Raw genomic sequence first — 17,426 nt, forward strand, 5'->3', positions numbered from 1 at the left:
TGTACTGCAACGTCGGGATGAAGTTCACAAAATGCAAGGGATTATGTGGAGACAGGCGAAGACCAAGGCGGAGAGGGAAACAAAAGATACTGAAACTGGGGCCAGATTCTCTGAGCTATTTTAATGTTCATAATTTCACACCCATAGGCATGTCTGTATTGGACCCTATGCATTATCTTTTTGGGGACAGTAAAACACATTTTTACTATCGGGAAGAATTTTAGTGTGCTGAATGATGGAATACTAAGAAATATTCAGCTTAAAGTTGATTCACTGAAAGCACCTGCAGACATAGGCCAACAACCCGCTAAAATCTCATCAGGGTTTCCTCATTTCAATGCACAAGAATGGAAATGCGTTTACTCCTTATTTGCTCTTAAGGGACTTGTTGAGGATGCCCATTTGGATTTTGTGAAATCCTGTACCGTCTAATGTACAAGATGTATCACAATGGAACGAGTTAGAGAGGCTCATTGCCACTTGCAGCAGTTCTGTGAGAGCTTTGCAAGGTCGTATGGAAAACAGCATTGCACACTAAATATGCACCTCCAGTCACTTTAAGAAATGGGTTTTGGACTCCGGTCCAGTATATGGTTTCTGGTAGTTTCCATTTGAGCGAGCACAATGTTGACATTTAATGGTTTCATAGGTACACAGAAGACAAACAATCACAGCATCTCAGTTCAGTTAACGAGAAGTTTTAACTGTCCAAAGGGTTAAAAGCAGGTTCTGGCCAACTGACTGCTAAAAGGAGAAATCTGTCATGAGAGAGATGAAACGCAGGACATGTAGGTCCTGATGGTACCAAGTACTTACATAATTGAGAATAAGGATCTGTGAGAATAAGGATTTGCCTGCCCCCTAAACAGCTGTTTGTCGTAGCAAGTGAAGATAGGAATGATGTGTATGGTGTCTTCACATTCATGTATCTCAACAAGGATTTCACCATTGTACAGCTGACAAAACAAAATGATAAGGTAGGGATGCTGTGAGAGGTTATATGCACTGATCAAAGTAAATGTTTTCACTCATCATATGTACTTGCAAAGTGGTTCGCCACTGACAGACAGATGGGCCTACCACGCATTCAACCAGATGCAGAGCTAACACCAGGCATAGTAACATATTTGTTTTCTTGTGATGTGCTTGTTGGTCCAGCACATAAAAACACAGGCATTTCTCATGTCATAGCTCATGTAAATTGGTTCCAGAAACATCCAAATCAATATTATTTCAAGCCCCCTGTTAAGGTTTGGGGCAAGGCATTGAAGGCACAGTTTATTCCAGTTCATTGAATTATAAAGAGCCGTGCATATTGCCTGTATAAAGTGCAGTTTACCAGTTTCAAGCAGAGCTGCTTGTTAGGCATTAGGCTACTTGGAGGTTAAACTATGAGAAATCAGGTTGAGCTATGAGCCTACCCTCGGGAATTTGAGAGAAAAGCTCATGTTTAATTATCATTGTTTGTGTTTATTTCATAAAGTGTCTCATACTTTTTCTACATTTTATTATCTGTTTTTTTATATGGAACTTTGCATTGTACTGTGAAACTGATTGAGGTGTTAAAATCCGATTTGTCGCCTTTTGACGCCTTTTGTGTTTTATGTTCTTTGATAACATTTGATCTCTTTTTTTGCCGTGCTTGTTTTGTTTTTTGTTTTTTTTAAGTGTGTTGCTCTTTTAAATGCACTTCAAATAACATTTGAATTGAAGTTTGATTAGATGTTGGATCTTTAATGGATGATTGTATGAATATAGACTCCATTAACTTTATAGTCAATCATTCTTATTAAGATGTTTTCCAAATGTATGAACTAGGTTATATCAGTGGAGGCTGCTGAGGAGACGACGGCTCATAATAATGGCTGGAACGAAGTGACTGGAATGGCATCAAACACATGAAAACCATGTGTTTGAGGTACTGTATTTGATACCATTCCACTAATTCCGCTCCAGCCATTACCATGAGCCTGTCCTCCCCAATTAAGGTGCCACCGACCTCCTGTGGGATGTAGGGCTACTAAATACATGTTTGGAGTAGATTGCCTGCTGAGCTGCACTGGGGTGTGATATGAGGACAATAGACAAGGTGTTAGGGGCTAATAGCATGTGTGAAGATCCTTGACCTTCCAGAGCCAACTAATCAAGAGTGGTCCAGCTCTGCTTTTATTCGGACTTCTCAGTACTGAGTTTCTACCTCTTATTATCAAATATATTCTGACTTACATGTACACACCATTTTATGCAGTGATCAGAACTGTAATGTCTGTTTTACATTAGAATAATTTGAGGTTACATACCTATCAATATCTTTCAAAGTAGGAACAAAACACATATCATTTCTGGGTAATAATTAAATACCTTAGTGTGAATGTTTTCAATGAAAATGGTCAAAAATCATCAAAAATAGCTTCTTAGCAAAGAGTAATTTCTCAAACAAGAAGTTTGCTAGGACTGGAGTGGTCTGAGTAGGGAATGAACAACTGAAAACTAGCTGTTATTGGCAGAGGTTTGGAACTCTTTCTTATTGGTCTATTAACTAATTTAACGCCTGATGATGGCACCAGGCAGGCCAAAACTCGATCCCACCAAAACAGGCTGACATTTCAGGCGGCTTTTTCAAACTGCTCTTACACTAAATGGACTATTATAATTTTCACAATTTCTCATTAATATTCCAACCCCATAGTGTGGAAATATACACTGTATAAACCACATGAAATCACATTTTTGACTACACTGGGCCTTTAAGTCTTTCTCCTCTCCCTCTCTCGCTCTCTCTCGCTCGCTCTCTCTCTCTCACTTGTCTTCACAGACATTACAGTGTAGGTGATAACACCTGCTCCTTCCTGTTTATCATACAAATATGTCCCAGCCAGTGGAGCAGATGGGCCTTGTGTTGTTTGCACTTGAATGGGCAAACAATTCTGGTAACTAATAAAATATGATGGGCCATCTTGACTGTGTTGTATGGTGAGTAGAGTACAGAGTATGAAAAAAGAAAATATGGTGGGGTTCAGCGATGCAATGACCATCCTTTTTGTAAATCGTTGAAACATACATTGAGCTTAGCATCGACACCAGATAGACAGCAGCATAACTTCACAGAAGAAGACAAGGAAGAGAAGATGCAGAAGCAGAGGAAAAATAAGAAGAATCTGCCTCAGCTATACTGTATAGCCCCACTTCCATATCCTCAGTGCCACTAGGGGAGGATGGCCATTAGCATCTTTCCCTGCCTGGGAGTCTAGCAAGAGGAAAAGAGGGAAGGAGGGAAGAGAAAGGAGGGGATAGTGGATTCAGGCTGAGTGGGGCTGAGGAAGTCCTAGGATCGGGGGGATTGTGGTTTGGTCGAGTGCGTTTATCCAGCTCTGCAGCAGGCTTCTGAACCAGCACCTCAGGAAGACTCATTAAAGCAGTTGGCTGCTGTTCCACACTGATCTGTCTAATACCCCCATGTTCATAGGGCTTCGCTGAGGACACAAGAGGGGTTTGATCATATTGTTTCGGTGCAGACAATCCTAGCCACCAGCCATGAAGTTACTTCTATGATTTACAGATTAGATGGGCCATCATCTGCCTTTGTCGGATATTGTCACCTAAAGATAGCGCTCGGGTAGACATGGAAAAGGCCTCCTTATTAAGTATAGTTGAGCGGTTAAACAGGATGATTGTTGATTAGTTATAGGATGCTATCAACTGTGTTGATGGTACCGACAGAGATGGTCGCCTCACTTTGAGTTCTTAGTTTTTTTATTTCTTACATTGTTATCCCAGGAAATCTTAAGTCTTATTACATACAGCTGGGAAGAACTATTGGATATCTGAGCAATGTCAACTTACCAACATTACGACCAGGAATCGACTTTCCCGAAAGCGGATCCTTTATTCGGACCACCACCCAGGACAATGGATCTAATTCCAGTAGTCGACCAAAAACAACAGCGCCGCAGAAGGGGCAGACGAAGCGGCCACCTGGTCAGACTCTGTAGACGTGTACATCACCCACTGCTGATGAGTATACTACTAGCCAATCATCAGTCTCTTGAGAACAAGGTAAACAAAATTCGAGCAAGGTTTGCCTTCCAGAGAGACATCAGAGACTGTAACATTCTCTGTTTCATGGAAACATGGCTCTCTCGGGATATGTTGTCGGAATCGGTTCAGCCACCGGGCTTCTCCATGCATCGCGCCAACAGAGATAAACACCTCTCTGGGAAGAGGAAGTGCGGGAGTCTATGCTTCATTATTAACGACTCATGGTGTAATTATATCAACATACGTGAACTCAAGTCCTTCTGTTCACCCTACCTAGAATTCCTTACAATCAAATGCCGGCCAATTCTCGTCAGTTATAGTCAGATAGCAGACACCAAGACTGCTATCAAGGAACTTCACTGGACTATATCCTGAGGCTGCATTTATTGTAGCTGGGGATGTTATTAACAAAGTAAATTTGAGAACAAGGCTACCTATATTCCACCAGCATATTGATTGGCCTACGCGCATGGGCAATATCCTCGACCACTGTTACTCTAACTTCCGCGATGCATACAAAGCCCTCCCCAGGCCTCCCTTCAGCAAATCCGACCACGACGCCATCTTGCTCCTACCGTCTTATAGGCATAAACTAAAACAGGATGTACCAGTGATGAGAACCATTCAACGCTGGTCCGACCAATCGGAAGCCACACTTCAAGATTGTTTTGATCACGCGGACTGGGATATGTTCCGATCAGCCTCAGAGAACAACATAGACCTATACGCTGACTTTATGAGTGCGTTTATAAAGAAGTGCATTGGAGATGTTGTACCCACTGTGACTATTAAAACCTACCGTAACCAGAAACCGTGGATGGATGACAGCATTCGCGCAAAACTGAAAGCGCAATCCACCACATTTATCCATGGAAAGAGGTCTGGGAATATGACTGAAAATAAACAGTGTAGTTATTTCCTCCGCAAGGCAATCAAACAAGCAAAATGCCAGTACAGACACAAGGTGAAGTCACATTTCAACGGCTCAGACACAAGATGTATGTGGCATGGTCTACAGGAAATCATGTACTTCAAAAACAAAACCAGCCACGCCAAGAACACCGGACGTCAGGCTACCAAACAAACTAAACACCTTCTTTGCCTGCTTTGAGGATAATACAGTGCCACCATTGCGGCCCACTACCAAGTACTGCACCTCCTTCTCTGTGGCTGACGTGAGTAAAGCATTTAAACGTGTTAACGCTCGCAAGGCTGCTGGCCTAGATGGCATCCCTCAGAGCATGCGCAGACCAGCTCTCTGGTGTGTTCACGGACATATTCAATCGGTTCCTATCCCAATCTGTTGCCCCACATGCTTCAAGATGGCTACCATTGTTCCTGCACCCAAGAAGGCAAAGATAACTGAACTAAATGACTACCACCCTGCAGCACTCACTTCTGTCATCATGAAGTGCTTTGTGAGACTAGTCAAGGATCATATCACCTTCACCTTACCGGACACCCTAGATCCACTTCAGTTTGCATACCGCCCCAAAAGGTCCACAGACAACGCAATCGCCATCACACTGCACACTGCCGTATCCCATCTGGATAAACTGAAGAAATTTGGCTTGTCACCCAAAACCCTGACAAACCTTTACAGATGCACAATCGAGTGCATGCTGTCGGGCTGTATCACAGCCTGGTACGGCAACTGCACCAACCTCAACCGTAAGACTCTCCAGAGGGTGGTGCAGTATTCACAACGCATCACCGGGGGCAAATTACCTGCCCTCTGTGACACCTACAGCATCTAATGTCACAGGAAGGGAAAAGAGATCATCAAGGACATCAACCACCCGAGCCACTGCTTGTTCACACCGCTACCATCCAGAAGGCAAGGCCAGTACAGGTGCATCAAAGCTAGGACCGAGAGACTGAAAAACAACTTCAATCTCAAGCCCATCAGACTGCTAAACAGCAATCACTAGCTCAGAAAGGCTGCTGCCTACATTGAGACCGAATCACTGGCCACTTTAATAAGCGGATCACTAGCCATTTTTTCCAATGACACATTTTAAATAATGCCACTTTAATAATGTTTACATATCTTACATTACTCATATGACGTGTATGCTGTATTCCATACCATCTATTGCACCTTGACTATGCCTCTCGACCATCGCTCATCCATATTCTTACATGTTCATATTCTCATTCACCCCTTTAGATTTGTGTGTGTTAGGTAGTTGTTGGGGAATTGTTAGATTAGTTGTTAGTTATTACTGCACTGTCATAACCTGAAGCACAAACATTTCCATACACTCTCATTAACATCTGCAAGCCATGTGTATGTGACAAATACAATTTTATTTTATTTTAACTGTTATTTTTCGGTTTGGTGTGGAATGGATCCACTGAGAGATGGAGACAGTTCCGATTTCTGTTTGTTAATGGTGAACTGTCATATGCAGTGCTTCCCCTATATTCATGCTAAATCATTGCCACCATTCCAAAAAAACATGATAAAATAAATACATGTTGTTATAATGTTTGAGCCACTCCAACAACGCTTTCATTTATCTTTCCGGCACACATTTAATTGTTTTGACTTATGTGCTCGATCAAGTTCTTATGGTACAATTGTTCCACAATTAACTTATTCGCTAAAAATATATCCAATTGTCATCATACTGTACGGCAAAGTCATCTCCAGGTGATTTTTTTCCCTAAGCTGTCAAAACTAAACAAAACAGTGTCCTACACCTCAGTCTGTGTGTTTTTAACACAAAACCACTGTGCTACTTATTTGTTTGTACTTTGAATTTGTGTGAAACCTCATTAACACTTTACTTGACACCTAGTGTCATAACACGTTAAGACACAGTCATAACCATGTCATAATATGTCATAACAGCTGACATAACTTGTCATACCCTGTCATAATATGGTCATAACACTGTTATGACCCATATATTTACACCTGTTGTGACATAGATTGAGTTATTTTATGGCTGGTTATGATACCTACAAAAGAGTGTCAAAACCCACATTTATTCAAAAAAAGTCTGCCAAGAAGTATGTTTATTATTAATATTTTTCTGAAATTGTTGTTGTAATAATTTCTTTACATTCATGTTTTTTTATGACACTGTCATGAAGCATTATGACCGCCCTGTGTCACTTCGGACTAAGAAAGAAGTCACGCACTGACCTGAGAACTCAGTTTTCTTTATATTTTGGTTAGGTCAGGGTGCGACTTGGGTGGGTACGCTAGTTTTTGTATTGTCTAGGTTGTTTTGTATGTCTAGAGTTTTGTAGGTCTAGGTGATTTGTGGCCTGATATGGTTCCCAATCAGAGACAGCTGTTTATCGTTGTCTCTGATTGGGGATCATATTTTGGTATCCATTTCCCTTTGGTGTTTGTGGGATCTTGTCTATGTGTAGTTGCCTGTCAGCACTCGTTTGTATAGCTTCATGTTTCGTTTTGTTATTTTGTTCGTTTGTTCAGTGTTCATTCTTTTAATAAATAAGAATGTACCGTTACCACGCTGCGCCTTGGTCCACTCCTTCATACGACAATCGTGACAAAATACTCTTTATGACACTGTAAAGAAGCATTATTACCATCATAATCATATAAGCCAGATAGGCCTATCACGTTCATGCCCTTATATCAGTCATCAGTCAAAAAGAGGGTGTCTGGTCCTGCTCCTGAAATATGCTCCTGCATTCATCCCAGTCCTCAGCAACAGAGCATTGGTATACACGCACTGGAATGTGCATTTACAATTATAATTTAATTTGGTAAAAAAAAAAATATTCAACATAAACACGTAGGCTATGCTGTAATTGAACATTTTGCCTTGTGTGGTAGGCATTGTTGGTTCTTGACACTCTTATATAGGTGTCATAATCAGCCATGAAATAACTACTGTGGGAGGTTTTGTGGGTTTTGGCACTCTTATGTAGGTGTCATAATCAGTGATAAAATAACTCAATGTATATCACAACAGGTCTAAATATATGTGTCATGACAGTGTTATGAACATATTATGACAGGTTATGTCAGCTGTTATGACATATTATGACATGTTCATGACATGTCATAAAGTGTTATGACACTGGGTGTCAAGAAAAGCGCTACTGAAACCTCGGAGACCACATTGTGTTGTCTTTCACTGAACAAACATTATGCCATCACAAACAGACAGAGATAAATGAAAACGGTGTGAAAGGGTTGTCATTCCTACCCCAGGAATGGGTTTGGGTGGTGTATTTAGACCCCCATTATGTGGTGGATCTGTTTCAGCACAACAGGACCTAAGCAGGGAACTGTCAGAGGCCTGAGGAGACAAGCTCTCCGTATACTGAAGTGTTTCATCAGATGAGCTTCACTCAATCTCCTCAAGGTCTTGTGTTAGTGCTCAACAACACTTCTCTTGTGGATTTCCTTTGTTTTCGTCAAGTACACAAGGTCTCACTGTTTGACTTTCCATTATGTCGAAGTAGAAGTGTCACTAACTCGGTAGTGTTGTTTTTTGATTCAGTGCTTATGTATACAATCACTTTGTGCTGTATGCCATACGAGTCGTATTTGTTTTCGCGTGAGCGTCACGTATTGTTTTATGGTAGCTGTACCCAACTGCATATTGCTTTCTGAAAAGGTAAAAGAATGAGAGGCAATATATTGTTGCTTTGCAATACATTTGATTTTCTTTTGGAATGATCTGTTGTATATTATCGCATTCACCTATACTCACAGATCAAATCTGGTTCAAATGTGCGTTGGCAGGTAAATTGAGAGAAATCACGCTCATTTCAATGTGGTTCTTCTTTGACCAAGCCACTTATCCACTTCGAGCTCACCAGGGCTCTCAAGCAGCACAACAGGCAGGATATTAGCACGTGGCTAACCTCACACCCAACCCGTAATGACAGAGTTAATAACACTTGTCCCAGGAAACTGGGGGGCAGATGCAGGATGTATCTCTTTGTAAGTATGTTGTCAGTAACAAAGTTTGTGTGATTAGACGGGAGTTAAAGTGTAATTAAAAGAGTTTAAGTAGACATAGCACCATCTCAAGGGATCATGTAGCCTGTACCCTACCTTCGGGGGGAAGCGAGGAGGAGGTTAATTAATTAAATGTCTGTGGGTTATTGAATGTGCTCTCTCCCGAGCAAAGTGGTGCCTTCTCCCAACCTGAGAGTAGAGGAAGACAGTTAATGACTCTGTTTTATAAAACCACTTTAGCTCTTACTTACGTCTCAGACAGTGTGAGGCTATTCTCTCTTTTCATCCGCAAGGGAGATGGTCCCACCATTTTTCTCCCATCCATTAGCAAATTACCTGCCCCTCCCCTCTCTCTGCCATTAGATTAATTAATCTTCACTTGGAAAACAATGAAGTACTATTCCTCCTTTGTTGCAGGGCTGCGGGGAGATGGAGAGGGAAATTAGGGATGACATGAAGAGGACCAGAAGACCTGAAGAGTATAATTCTCTGTAAAGAAACCAGCAAGGTCAGGTGATATTCTTATGAACACCTAATTTACATAATTAATTTGTGTTTATAACCACTTTTAAACCATTATCAAATACTTTATTGACCAATAGTAAAATGTTATAAATATTCCTGCATGTACGTTTACATGTACAGTGCCTTGACGCTCACACAAAAACAAATACTACTCGTATGGCATACAGCATAAAGTGTTTGTATACATAAGCACTGAATCAAAAAACAACACTACCGAGTTAAGAACAACACTACTTCGACATAATGGAAAGTCAAACAGTGAGACCTTGTGTACAGAAAGTTTTCATACCACTTGACTTATTACACATTTTGTTGTGTTACAGCCTAGATGTTTCTCTCTCATCAATCTACACACAAAACATCGTAATGACAGTGAAAACATGTTTATAGACATTTTTGAAAATGTATTGATAATACAGAAAGATCTCATTTCCATACAGCACCAGTCAAAAGTTTGGACACACCTACTTATTCAAGGGTTTTTATTTATTTGTACTATTTCTACATTGTAGAATAATAGACATCAAAACTATGAAATAACACCAAAATATAAGTTTCCCTTTTTTCTAAATGTAGTAACCCAAAAAGTGTTAAACAAATCAAAGTGTATTTATATTTGAGCAGTGGTGAACAAGCAATCTTCATGTCTTCTCACATATTTTCAATGGGATTCAAGTCTGGGCTTTGGCTGGGCCACTCAATGACTTTCACATTCTTGTTATGATGCTATTCCAGCATTGCTTAGCTGTATGTTTGGGGTCAATGTTCTGTTTCTAGTTCCTGTTGGAACATACAGTATATCTTCACCCCATTCTAAGGTCGTTTGAACTTTGAAGCAGGTTCTCATCAAGGATTTTCCTGTATTTGGCTCCATTCATTGTTCCCTCTATCCTTACTCGTCTCCCAGTCCCTGCATTGTTGTTGTAGTGACATCTCACAGATTATCAAAGGACATTGGATGCGCCTGAGCTCTGGGAGTGTCATAGCAAAGGAGTGTGAAAACTTATGCAAATTAGACATTAATATTTCAGAGTGAAGCTTCTTCAGAGTGCAAACAATCTTAGACTGGGGTGAAGATTTACTGGGGTGAAGATTTACGTTCCAACAGGACAATGGCACCAAGCATATAACCAAAGCAACACTGGAATGGCTTCAGAACAAAAATGTGAAAGTCCCTGAGTGGCTCAGCCAAAGCTCAGACTTGAATCCCATTGAAAATATGTGGAAAGACTTGAATATTGCTGTTCACCACCGCTCCCCTTCTAACTTAACACAGCTTGAGAAAATCTGCAAGGAAGAATGGGAGAAAATCCCCAAATCAACATGTGCAAAGCTGAAACAGACATACCCAAGATGAAAGTTGTAATCACCGCCAAAGGTGCTTCTATGAAGAATTGACTCATGTGTGTGAATACTTATGCAAATGAGATGTTTCTGTATTTCATTTTCAATATTTTTGCAAGAATTTCTAAACACATGTTTTAACTTAGTTATTTTGGGCTATTGCGTCTAGATGGCTGAAAAATTCAGGCTGTAACAACAAAATGTGGAATAAGTCAAGGGATATACATTCTTTCGGAATGCGCTATATGTAGTACATACCAAAAAACATGTTTCTGGGTTGACAAAAGCTAAAAAAAAGACTCAGTTCACATGAGTACCACAACCAAAATACATGACCTATTCACTATCAAGTTATTCCAGCTTTCACGACTTCTGCCGAAGTCGTTGCCTCTCCTTGTTCGGGCGGTGCTCGGCGTTCGACGTCACCGGTCTTCTAGCCATCATTGATCCTTTTTTTCATTTTCCATTGGTTTTGTCTTGTCTTCCCACACACCTGTTTTCAATCCCATTCATTACCTGTTGTGTATTTAACCCTCTGTTTCCCCTGTTTCCCCCTTTGTCAGAGATTGTTCTATTGTCAGTGTAGTTGCTTGTTGTATAGGTGCGCGTCGGGTCCTCGTACCCATGTTTGTTTGAATGTGTATATTTTAGTGTTATGGAGCATACTACGTGGACTTTATTAAAAGACTACATTTTACACTCCTTTTGACTCTCCTGCGCCTGACTTCCCTGCCACCTATACACCTATGTCTGACATCAGCACATTGATCTTAGATACCTGCTGTAGTTTTATTGGTTCACTTTGCTTTAAGCAAACCACTGGCCATGATGCTTATGATTCAAACCTTCTCAAACAACTGTGTGCTGGAATACAAATGTTCTGTGTACATTTTGCCAATAGATCCCCAATTTCCTACTATACAAGTATGAAGCAGTGTACATAGAAATGCAAATTATTATTTAAATTTTCCCTAAGGTGCATCAGAAAAACAGAGTAAGCACATAGTCTTTGAATGATCAGAATGTTCAACCAGTGTGTTTGGGATTAATAAATACATTGATGAGACTTAATGGGGGGGGGGGGGTAGATTAGGAAGAGAAATTCGTACTCTTCTCAGTTAACCAATTCTGCCCTTGTGTGTTCCCAATGCTCCAGATTAATACGCAACCAAAATATGCTGACTCACAGGATTATAGACTTTATGGACCTCCCCAACTTAATATGTCTCTATCTGTGTCAGTGTCTTTGATATCAGGGGTAATGCCCAACTAAAGAATCCAATCTCTCCAGATTAGTGTGGGAATTTGTTTACACCATCTGCCTTTTCTGTAATTTCATGTATACCATAATCGGATGGACATGGCCGTTGTGTGCCGTACGTACTTCTCACCCAAAATCTCTTCCACATCGATGTATGAATTAGGTCTTGTTATGTGTTTACCATCTCCATGTGTTTGCATTGGCACAACGGTGGATATTATGTATATGGCATGCCAGTGACAGGTTGATTTTTAATGTCATGTGTCTTGTCCTGGAGGCAGAACTGAGTGATTTCCCCTTAGATAGATCAGCTGCAAAGTCAAAATTGGCTATATTTTCAAATGATCTGAAAACAAAAATGTGGTCTTAATGTAAGGTTAGGGCTAGGCATTAGGGTTAGCAGTGCTGTTAAGGTTAGGGTTAGGGTTTGGGATAGCGGGCAGCATTTTCACTTTTGGATGAATATTGTGCCCAGAGTGAACTGCCTCCTGCTCTGTCCCAGATGCTAATATATGCATATTATTATTACTATTGGATGGAAAACACTCTGAAATTTCTAAAACTGTTTGAATGATGTCTGTCAGTATAACAGAACTCAAATGGCAGGTGAAAACCCGAGAAAAATCCAACCAGGAAGTGGGACATCTGAGGTTTGTAGTTTTTCAAAGCTTGGCCTACCGAGTACACATTGAGATATGGATGAGCTTTCACTTCATGGGCTCATGAGACCTGTTTGAGTCAGTGGTCTGGCATAGTGCCTCGGTCTCATGACGCGCGCTCCCGACAGAGTTACCTCGCGTTCCAGTGCTTTTTCTGAAGACAAAGGAATTCTCCAGTTGGAGCATTATTGATTTTTTATGTTAAAAACATCCTAACGATTGATTCCATACAATGTTTGACATGTTTCTAAAGGACTGTAATGGAACTTTTCAAGTTTTTGTCTGGATGAAATGCTCGCGCCTCATGAAGATGGATAACTGGGCTGAACACGCTAACAACAAGTGGCTATTTGGCTATGATGGAACTTTATGGAACAAATCAGTAATTTATTGTCGAACTTGGATTACTGGGAGTGCCTTCTGATGAGGATCATCAAAGGTAAGTGAATATTTATGGAGTTGTTTCTAATTTTGTTGATTCCAAAATTGTGGCTATTCCTCTGGCTGTTTTGGGTTCTGAGCGTCATTCTCAGATTACATTTTTTTTAAATCTGACACAGCGGTTGCATTAAGGAGAAGTCTATCTTTAATTCTGTGAATAACACTATTAGTATTTCTGCAAAATCACCGGATGTTTTGGAATCAAACCATTACTTTACGTAAGGCGCCAATGTAAACTGAGATTTTTTGAATATAAATATGCACATTATCGAGAAAAAAAACATGTATTGTGTAACATGATGTCCTATGAGTGTCATCTGATGAAGATCATTAAAGGTTAGTGATTCATTTTATCTATATTTCTGCTTTTTGTGACTCCTATCTTTGGCTGGAAAAATGGCTGTGTGTTTTTTTTGACTTGGCGGCGATCTAACATAATCATATGTTGTGCTTTAGCTGTAAAGCATTTTTGAAATCGGGCATGATGGGTAGATTAACAAGATGTTTATCTTTCATTTGCTGTATTAGACTTGTTAATGTAATGAAAGTTACATATTTCTAAAAAACATTTTGTAATTTCACGCATTGGCTTTTTCAGCGGAATGTTGTTGAGGTGTTTCGCTAGCGGAACCCCTGCGCTAGAAAGGTTAAACTAGTCTGCAGAGCTGAATCCAAAACAAGAGTCATTATAAAAAACGCAAACCTCACGACCAAATTGTCTCTTAATTGTTTTAGCTAAATTCTCAATTAAGGGCATGTGAATATAAGAAAGGGCTACAATATATAACATTGTATTTCAAGACCATAGCACTACAGGCTTTTACCAGATATGTCACTTTCACATGTGCTATTAACCCTTTCACACTACCATCACATGGGTGTGATCATTCTACAGTGGTCCCTGAAGCGTATGATCACACCAGTGTGATTAGAACGCTTATTTAGAATGGCCAGTTTCGAATGACGCAACAATCAGCATTTGAACTGGCCACACTTTTTTTCAGAAACTATTAACACAAACACAGCCCTTACAAAGTTATGTCCAGAATGTGAGCAGTTTATTTTTGGATGCAATGTTCAGATATTCACAGAAGTATCTATAGCATAACACAATCATCCAAACTGGAAAAATGTAGACTACATTTGTCCTAGCGCTAACTGAGAAAAGATTGAAGCAACACAAGCGGTCATATTTGTATAACTCTCGGCTGACAAACTACAATATGAATTAGCTAATAGCAAGTACTATTTATAATTCATCACATCATGGGTGAGCTCACCATTTATTGAAATAATTGAATAAAACACTTTCTAGAAATCGAAAGTAATCCGACGATTAGTTTCAGCTTGCCGCCGTGCTTTCTTTCCTCACAGAAACCAAAGATAATAAGAGAAGACAAGATGAGTTTGGTCTGTTTATAGTATGCATTTTGAAGCGGAATGTTGTCTTCCATCGTTCATATCCCACCATTCACTTCTTGAAGTTCTCAAAAAATGAGTGAACCCTTGCTCGCCTCATTCTTTTATAGCATCTTTGGTCCGACTGACGATTATGTGAAACCCAGAATGCATTGTATGTCAACAAACATGGCTCCAAACACATAGCTGGAATTAGCTTAGCTCATCATAATCAATACAACCTTCAAAAAAGTATTTTACACCCATGTGCCCATTACAGTCTATGCATGATTCGTCACCGTTACTTGAAAATGTGAATAAAACAGTATATATATCAATAATTACCACACAAAACATTTTCTGATAGTGATTTATTGATACAAATGGCACGTGCCGGCAGTCAATCACGTAACCTCTCACTCCCGCTCTGAGCCATTCAGTGTTGTTATGTACAGTGCCTTGCGAAAGTATTCGGCCCCCTTGAACTTTGCGACCTTTTGCCACATTTCAGGCTTCAAACATAAAGATATAAAACTGTATTTTTTTTGTGAAGAATCAACAACAAGTGGGACACAATCATGAAGTGGAACGACATTTATTGGATATTTCAAACCTTTTTAACAAATCAAAAACTGAAAAACTGGGCGTGCAAAATTATTCAGCCCCCTTCAGTTAATACTTTGTAGAGCCACCTTTTGCTGCGATTACAGCTGTAAGTCGCTTGGGGTATGTCTCTATCAGTTTTGCACATCGAGAGACTGAAATTATTTCCCATTCCTCCTTGCAAAACAGCTCGAGCTCAGTGAGGTTGGATGGAGAGCATTTGTGAACAGCAGTTTTCAGTTCTTTCGACAGATTCTCAATTGTATTCAGGTCTGGACTTTGACTTGGCCATTCTAACACCTGGATCTGTTTATTTTTGAACCATTCCATTGTAGATTTTGCTTTATGTCTTGGATCATTGTCTTGTTGGAAGACAAATCTCCGTCCCAGTCTCAGGTCTTTTGCAGACTCCATCAGGTTTTCTTCCAGAATGGTCCTGTATTTGGCTCCATCCATCTTCCCATCAATTTTAACCATCTTCCCTGTCCCTGCTGAAGAAAAGCAAGCCCAAACCATGATGCTGCCACCACCATGTTTGACAGTGGGTATGAGGTGTTCAGGGTGATGAGCTGTGTTGCTTTTACGCCAAACATAACGTTTTGCATTGTTGCCAAAAAGTTCAATTTTGGTTTTATCTGACCAGAGCACCTTCTTCCACATGTTTGGTGAGTCTCCCAGGTGGCTTGTGGCAAACTTTAAACAACACTTTTTATGGATATCTTTAAGAAATGGCTTTCTTCTTGCCACTCTTCCATAAAGGCCAGATTTGTGCAATATACGACTGATTGTTGTCCTATGGACAGAGTCTCCCACCTCAGCTGTAGATCTCTGCAGTTCATCCAGAGTGATCATGGGCCTCTTGGCTGCATCTCTGATCAGTCTTCTCCTTGTATGAGCTGAAAGTTTAGAGGGACGGCCAGGTCTTGGTAGATTTGCAGTAGTCTGATACTCCTTCCATTTCAATATTATCGCTTGCACAGTGCTCCTTGGGATGTTTAAAGCTTGGGAAATCTTTTTGTATCCAAATCCGGCTTTAAACTTCTTCACAACAGTATCTCGGACCTGCCTGGTGTGTTCCTTGTTCTTCATGATGCTCTCTGCACTTTTAACGGACCTCTGAGACTATCACAGTGCAGGTGCATTTATACGGAGACTTGATTACACACAGGTGGATTGTATTTATCATCATTAGTCATTTAGGTCAACATTGGATCATTCAGAGATCCTCACTGAACTTCTGGAGAGAGTTTGCTGCACTGAAAGTAAAGGGGCTGAATAATTTTGCACGCCCAATTTTTCAGTTTTTGATTTGTTAAAAAAAATTGAAATATCCAATAAATGTCGTTCCACTTCATGATTGTGTCCCACTTGTTGTTGATTCTTCACAAAAAAATACAGTTTTATATCTTTATGTTTGAAGCCTGAAATGTGGCAAAAGGTCGCAAAGTTCAAGGGGGCCGAATACTTTCGCAAGGCTCTGTATGTAACCAGTGAGCTAAGCTGTAGCATTGGTAATGTCTTTTAAGAAGCAGACAATTAACAAACGCGGAAATTCTGGATATTTTTTTACAATTCTGACAATGAGTCTGAGTATGAAAGTCAGGAAATCACCCCTCCTGGCCCTACTGTTTGCTTTGATGAGTCCCGGTCTGGAGTGAAACGCCCCTTACCATTTACATCTGAGGCAGAGTGCTTCAAGTTGTTTCTGACAGAGGAGCTGGTGGGAGACATAGTAGAGACCAATCGCTATGCCTTGGAGCTACAGGAGAAGAGAGAGCCAGGAGTGGGGGGGGAAACCACAATCATTGAAATGTATACCTTCCTGGTGACAGTCCTCATGGGGATAGTAAAGAAGAACTCCCTAAGAGAATACTGGAGCACAGAGCCTATATTTGCAATTTCTTTCTTTGCCACCCTCTTTTTCCAAGACCGCTTCCTAGTTCTGCTGCGATGACTGCATTTCATCAACAATGCTATTGCCATCCTGAATGACCCGTTATACAAAATAAGAAATGTCAACAGCTGACAGTAAAGTGGCAAACGAGACATCCATGTCCTCTCCACTGTCCATACAGCAACCATGAGAAGGTGGACCACCCGAGTGGAGAGAGAAATATCAACTGCGTGGGTTTGACTATAACCTCCAAATGGGGGCAGTGGATAAGGCGGACATTATTAACAGCTTTGTAGAATGCACTCAGAA

General features: G+C 40.4%; 1 protein-coding gene across 4 annotated transcripts in view; it reads left to right on the top strand.

Moving 5' to 3' along the window:
* LOC135539561 (cadherin-22-like) overlaps nt 1-17,426 on the top strand; it is a 334,240-nt gene that overhangs the window by 72,132 nt on the left and 244,682 nt on the right. For all 4 annotated transcript variants that reach the window (XM_064965503.1, XM_064965502.1, XM_064965504.1 and 1 more), the window contains exon 2: nt 9,410-9,500. The gene's annotated coding sequence lies outside the window, so the exon portion shown is untranslated. The remainder of the gene's footprint in view (nt 1-9,409; nt 9,501-17,426) is intronic.

The sequence above is a fragment of the Oncorhynchus masou genome, chromosome 5 (genome assembly GCF_036934945.1).
Source record: "Oncorhynchus masou masou isolate Uvic2021 chromosome 5, UVic_Omas_1.1, whole genome shotgun sequence".
Taxonomy (NCBI): Eukaryota; Metazoa; Chordata; class Actinopteri; order Salmoniformes; family Salmonidae; genus Oncorhynchus; species Oncorhynchus masou.